The sequence below is a fragment of the Panicum virgatum genome, chromosome 2K (assembly GCF_016808335.1).
Source record: "Panicum virgatum strain AP13 chromosome 2K, P.virgatum_v5, whole genome shotgun sequence".
NCBI classification, from domain to species: domain Eukaryota; kingdom Viridiplantae; phylum Streptophyta; class Magnoliopsida; order Poales; family Poaceae; genus Panicum; species Panicum virgatum.
Window position 1 is genome coordinate 2,001,054 of NC_053137.1, and position 6,450 is coordinate 2,007,503.

At 42.5% G+C, this 6,450-nt stretch overlaps 1 long non-coding RNA gene across 1 annotated transcript; it reads left to right on the forward strand.

Annotated features, from left to right (window-relative positions):
* The first annotated feature begins 474 nt into the window (after nt 1-474).
* On the forward strand, nt 475-911 carry LOC120695827. Its single transcript, XR_005683910.1, has 2 exons — nt 475-537; nt 620-911. It is a non-coding gene; the product is annotated as an uncharacterized LOC120695827 (long non-coding RNA).
* Nucleotides 912-6,450: the final 5,539 nt, after the last annotated feature.

Consider the following 6,450-nt stretch of genomic DNA (forward strand, 5'->3'; position numbering starts at 1 on the left):
GATACATCAAATCCACACAATGTTGTCAATCACTCATCATCCAAGGGTGACCACCATTGGTCCTCAATCTCCCCCTTGATGAGTGCATTGACAACACCCAGCACAAATTCATCTTTAGAACAAGATTTAAAGAAGGAGAATGAAAACAAGCATCCAAGAGATCCAAAAGCCAAGTGAAAAGGTAAGCACAAGATCTCTTGAAATGAAAAGTCTCTGATGAGGACATCACTCCTACGGATACAAACGACACTCCTCAAGATGATATACAAGGTCCTATTACTCGCGCACGTGCTCGACAATTGAACTTACAGGTGAGTTCGTTCCTAAGTAATGTTTATTGTGAATCTGAGAATAGATTGCTACCTAATGACTTAATTGTACTTAGGAACAAAGGAGAGGACCAGCAAGGGTGTGGAGAAGGCCTTGGAGGCGTGGAGGACCAGCAAGGACGTCCGGATCAAGATGGAGGCCCAAACCGATTCGACTTCGTTTCAGTTTCGGACTCCAGGAACAGGCCGCACTAAAACGGACGCCCAGGTTGCATACGGAGTCGGATTTGGGCGCACTTGATATGTATGGAAATATAATTTCAAGACGCTTCCAATGGATCTGGTCTCAGGCTCAAATTCATCCGGAGTCGAAGGGAATCGTCTGTGGAAGTTGGCGTCCAGAATCTGTCCCGGTGCTGCGTCACTGTTTTTGGGCCGATGGCCCGTGTATCGTGTTGGAGCCCAATAGGGGCGCGTCCAGGAGGTCTTGCGCGACCTAAACCCTTATTAATAGCCGCCGCCGCCATCGTGAGACTTGGGTTTTGCTTAGATTCATTCTGTCAAGAACAGTTGTCGCCGTTCATCGGTTTGTGAAACCCCAACTTGTGAGATTAATCAATCATCTGCAGAGTCACTCTATTTGAGCTGCGTTTCTTTCGAGTTCTTGCTTGTGTTCTTCGTTGCGCTTGCAGGGATTAGCCTTCTTGGCGAGGTCAACCGGGTTGTGACACGGTTGATAACCAGAGGAGTTGTGGTGCTAAGATTGCTGGATTCGGGTTTTAGGATCTGAAGCCGGATCGGTGTGTCTCGCTCCGCCTACAACGAGAGTTATCTAGAACCTGACGGAAGATCGGGAACCCACATCCCCATTAGTCTCAGTCCCTAAAGCATACACAAAGGCTCGACAGAACTGAAACAAAAGCACATGACCTCTAAAAAAAGGCAAAAAGGGCTCAACACCGATCATGTGGAATTGAAAGCTCAATCCAAAAACCGGCACCTCGAGAAGAGGTAAAAGCTCAACACAACCGGCACAAGAGTAGAAGAGACATATAAAGCTCACAAAACTCATCAACTCGCCCAGAGCAAAAGTGTCGCACAAAGTCTCATAAAACTCACAAACTCGCACAAGAGCAAAAATGTCGCATAAAGGCTCATAAAACTCACAAACTCGCACAAGAGCAAAAGAGACTCGCAAAGCTCACAAAGCTCATGAACTCCCAAAATGCCGTCAATCCCATTTCAATAATTTTGTCAAACACTCATCACTATGAAATCAAGGCTCATATCAACTTGATTTCCACATTATCTCCCCCTTGATGAGTGTGTTGACAACATTAAAGCACAAGAAATGGTTTGAGAGGCAAAAGTCGAAAATCTCATCCAAGTGATCGAAAGGCAAGTAAAACTCATATCATGTGAACAAATGCCGCATAAATGACAATATATCAAAGTCACTTGTATGAGAGGCATCACAAATGCCAAATCGACTTAGAAAAGTCTCGGTCCCCAAAGATATGGGCAACAGTTCAACACAACTGAGACGAGAACACATAGTCGACAAAACCGCAAAAGAGAGCACAGAACTCACAAGCTCCCCCTAAGCATATGCAACACTCCCCCTAAACACAAGCACTCCCTATGAAAGCATGTTACAAAGAAATGCATGCCCAAGAGCAAAGAAATGAATGCTCCCCCTCAAATGGAAAATCCTTCCAATGCAACATGTCATGAAAAACTTCTCTTTTGATGACAATGCAACCATCAAGATTCACATGAGAGCACAAAAATCATGTCATGGAGTGTATATTCTACCAAGCTTCTCAAATATATCACAAAGCACTTACAAAGGCTAGAAGTGAAATAATACATAAGCAGGTAGATCATAGGGAGCAAAAGCAGTCGCCAACACGAGAATATTATGATATGAACAAAAGGCGATGCAGGTATTCAAGTTTTAGGAGATTATAAAAGTATCACCACATGAGCAACCATCCAGCCAAGAACTACTCAAGCAAGAAGTAAACTAGGTCATGAGAGCTCATACAAGGAAGATACATTCTCAACAAGAGATCATTACAAACACCCATATAAACATCACAAGTCATGTCAAAGCTCGTTGAAACCAAGTGTCTACTTCTTTCGGTAGACATCATGTAACAACTTAAGCAAACAAAAAATATCATCGTTAAGCACAAAAGACTTGACAAAGCATTTTAATCAAAAAACAATCCATGTTTTTCTTCTGAACCACCACCCGGTACCAAATGAAGGCGGCGCTAAAGGCACCGGTTTATAGGAATAACCGGTTCCTATGGAAATGAAACGTGGCAGCTGCCAGGAGCTCGGGCCTAAGACACCGGTTGGTGCCTTGACCCGGTTCTATTGAATTAATTTTAGCACCAGGTCATTGAAATCAACTGGTGCCTTTGGCCTGAGCCTATAAATACCCCAGCCCCTCCCCCTCTCAAGTTGTCATGAACTCACTGTTCATGGCAGCTGAGTGGGGTGAGGGGAGGTGAATTTTTGCTTTTTTTTTTGAAAAAAAGGTTAGTTATTTTTCTTTATAACTTAGCAATTAATTTTTAGAAACAGTTATTACTTGATTTAGTTTATATATGTGATAATTATTTTTATTTGTATCATCTTATTGTAGTTATATATGTTATCAATTTATTTGATATTTGAATACTATCAAATTATTGTATTTATATGTTTTTTCAATTTATTTGATAAGTGAATAGCATCTATTTATTATAGTTATATGCATTATCAATTATATAAATATATTGTTATAAATTGGTAGTATGAATGAACTATTTGTACAGTACAATGATGTATATAAATGTATTGTGGACCCAGATGAGTCGGCAATGGATGTACATGGCCGGCCGGCATTCAAAGGAGTTCATGGATGGCGTGCATGAATTCATAGAAGCGGTCGAGAAACACAAGTATGGCGGTTTCGTTCGTTGTCCATGCAAATTCTGTAAGAATGAGAAGGATTACTCATCATCAAGAACCATCCATAGTCACTTGTTCAATAGTGGTTTCATGCCGAACTACTATGTTTGGACCAAGCATGGCGAAAGAGGAATTGTGCTGGATAATAATGTGGAAGAAGAGGATAGGATTCCTGACTTTGCAGCCAATTATAATTCCTTTTTCAATGACACTGCAATGGGTGAGCCTGAAGAAGATACTGAAGGATACGTTGTAGAAGATGATCTTGGTCAGATGTTGCACGAAGCTGAGGAAGGTTGCGAAATAGAAAAGGAATCGAGAGATCTGAAGCGTATGTTGGAGGACTACAGAACATTGTTGTACCCTGATTGCAAACAAGACCAAAAGAAGTTGGGTACCACATTAGAATTATTGCAATGGAAGGCATCAAATGGTTTGTCTGACAAGGGATTCGAGGAGTTGCTGAAACTTATAAAAAAGTTACTCCCTGAGGGTAACACCTTGCCGGAGACAACATATGAGGCAAAAAAAGTTGTTTGTCCTTTATGATTAGAGGCACAGAAGATACATGCTTGTCCTAATGACTGCATCCTATATCGAGGTGAGTATGAAAATTTGGATTCATGCCCTGTATGCAACGCATGCCGGTATAAGATCCCTCGAGATGATCCAGGTGACGTTGAGGGGATGCGTGTCAAGAAGAGGGTGCCTGCCAAGGTGATGTGGTATTTTCCTCTAATACCACGTTTGAAACGTTTGTTCATGAACAAAATGAATGCTAAATTGATGCGATGGCACAAAGAAGAATGTAAGCAAGACAATATGTTGAGACACCCTGCTGATGGGTCGCAGTGGAGAAAAGTGGACAGAACATTCCCAACATTTGCAAATGAAGCGGGGAATATAAGGGTCGGCTTAAGTACGGATGGCATGAATCCTTTCGGTGAGCATAGTAGTGGCCATAGTACCTGGCCTGTGACACTCTGTATATACAACCTTCCTCCCTGGTTGTGTATGAAGCGGAAATTCATTATGATGCCGGTGCTTATCCCCGGCCCGAAGCAACCCGGTAACGATATAGATGTGTATCTGAAACCACTGATTGAGGATCTTTTATTGTTGTGGAAAGATGAGGGTGTTCGTATGTGGGATGCGCATGCAGAGGATCATTTTAACCTGCATGCATTGCTTTTCGTAACCACCAACGATTGGCCAGCACTAAGTAACCTCTCCGGACAATCCAATAAGGGTTATAGGGCATGCACCCATTGTTTAGAAGAAACCGACAGCATGTACCTCAAGCACTGTAGGAAGATCGTGTATATGGGTAATCGTCGATTTCTTCCGATCAAGCACCCATTAAGGAGGAGGCATGCTCACTACGATGGAAAGGCAGATAATCGTACCAAGCCTAGGCACCGTTGTGGGAAAATGGTGTTTGAAATGGTCAAAGATATAAAAGTAGTATTCAGAAAAGGACCCAACAGCAGATCAGTGCAGAGTGATGACGGACGTGCACCTATGTGGAAGAAGAAGAGTATTTCTTGGGAGTTACCTTATTGGGAAGTCTTAGACGTCCGCCACGCAATTGATGTGATGCACCTAACAAAAAATCTTTGTGTGAACCTTCTAGGCTTCCTTGGTGTCTACGGTAAGCCAAAGGATACATTGGAAGCGCGCTAAGATCTGCAACGTATGAAACAACGGGCCGCCCTACATCCAGAAAAAAGGGATAAAGGACGTCATTATCTAGGTCCTGCGTGCTACACTCTTAGTAAGGAAGAGAAGCAAAGTATGTTTGACTGTTTGAACAGTATCAAGGTCCCATCAGGCTACTCTTCGAATATAAAGAGGCTACTGAACTTGAAAGAGAAGAAATTCGCACACGTAAAGTCCCATGACTTTCACGTGTTGATGACGCAATTGATTCCAGTTGCACTTAGAGGTATTCTACCAGCTAATGTTCGAGCAACAATCATAAAGCTATGCGCATTTCTCAACACAATTTCTCAGAAGGCAATCGATCCATCGAGTTTAAGCAGGCTACAAGAGGATGTTGTCCAAAGTTTAGTCAGTCTTGAAATGATATTTCCTCCATCATTCTTCAATATTATGACGCATCTTCTAGTTCACCTGGTCAAAGAGATTGGTATTCTCGGTCCTGTTTTCCTTCATAATATGTTCCATTTTGAACGATACTTTGCAGTACTAAAGAAATACGTTCGTAATCGGGCTCGTCCAGAAGGAAGCATTGCGAAGGGTTACGTCACAGAGGAGGTCATTGAATTTTATGTTGACTATGTGGAAGAACTCTGCCCAATTGGGATTCCAGTATCACGTCATGAGGGGTGGCTGATTGGAAAGGGCACACTTGGAAGAAAATCAGTAAATGCCATAGATCATGCCACATTGAGCAAAGCACATCTCACAGCCTTGGTGGCTCCATACATGGAGGAGCACATGCAAATTGTGTGAAGTATATACCCTTTGAAGTCTGAGACATGTATTACAAAATATCATAATGATACATTCGCCACCTGGTTGCAGAAGGACGTCATGGCCAACAATCAAATTCATGAGCAGCTAGCTTGGCTAGCCAGGGGTCCGGCAAATTCAATCCTGATGTACCAAGGATACGAAATTAATGGTTACACATTTTATACAAGAGCCCAAGATAACAAGAGCACCAATCAAAATAGTGGTGTCCGTATAGATGCCACCGACTCTAGTGGCCAAACGAACTCATATTTTGGTTACATTGAAGAGATCTGGGAACTCGACTATGGGCCGTTGAAGATACCTCTATTTCGTTGTCAATGGGTTAAACTCACAGGAAAAGGTGTCGATATCGACGAGTACGGAATGACAACGGTAGACCTCAAAGAGCTTGGCTATCGAGACGAACCATTCGTCCTAGCTAAAGATGTCACTCAAGTTTTCTATGTGCAGGACATGTCTAGCAAAACGAGAAAGGACAAGTTCAGGAATAAATCAAGTTTTGTAGGTGCTGGAGATGAGGCAAAGCGCCATATTGTTCTAGCAGGAAAAAGAAAAATTGTGGGAGTCGACGATGTCACAGATGAAGAAGAATACAATAAGGATGAAGATATGACTCCGTTCGCAGTGGAGGTTGACACAAGTATTCTTTTAGCCGAAGAGGAGGCTCCGTACGCACGTCATGATCATAATGAAGGGACGATTGTAAAGCGAACCATCG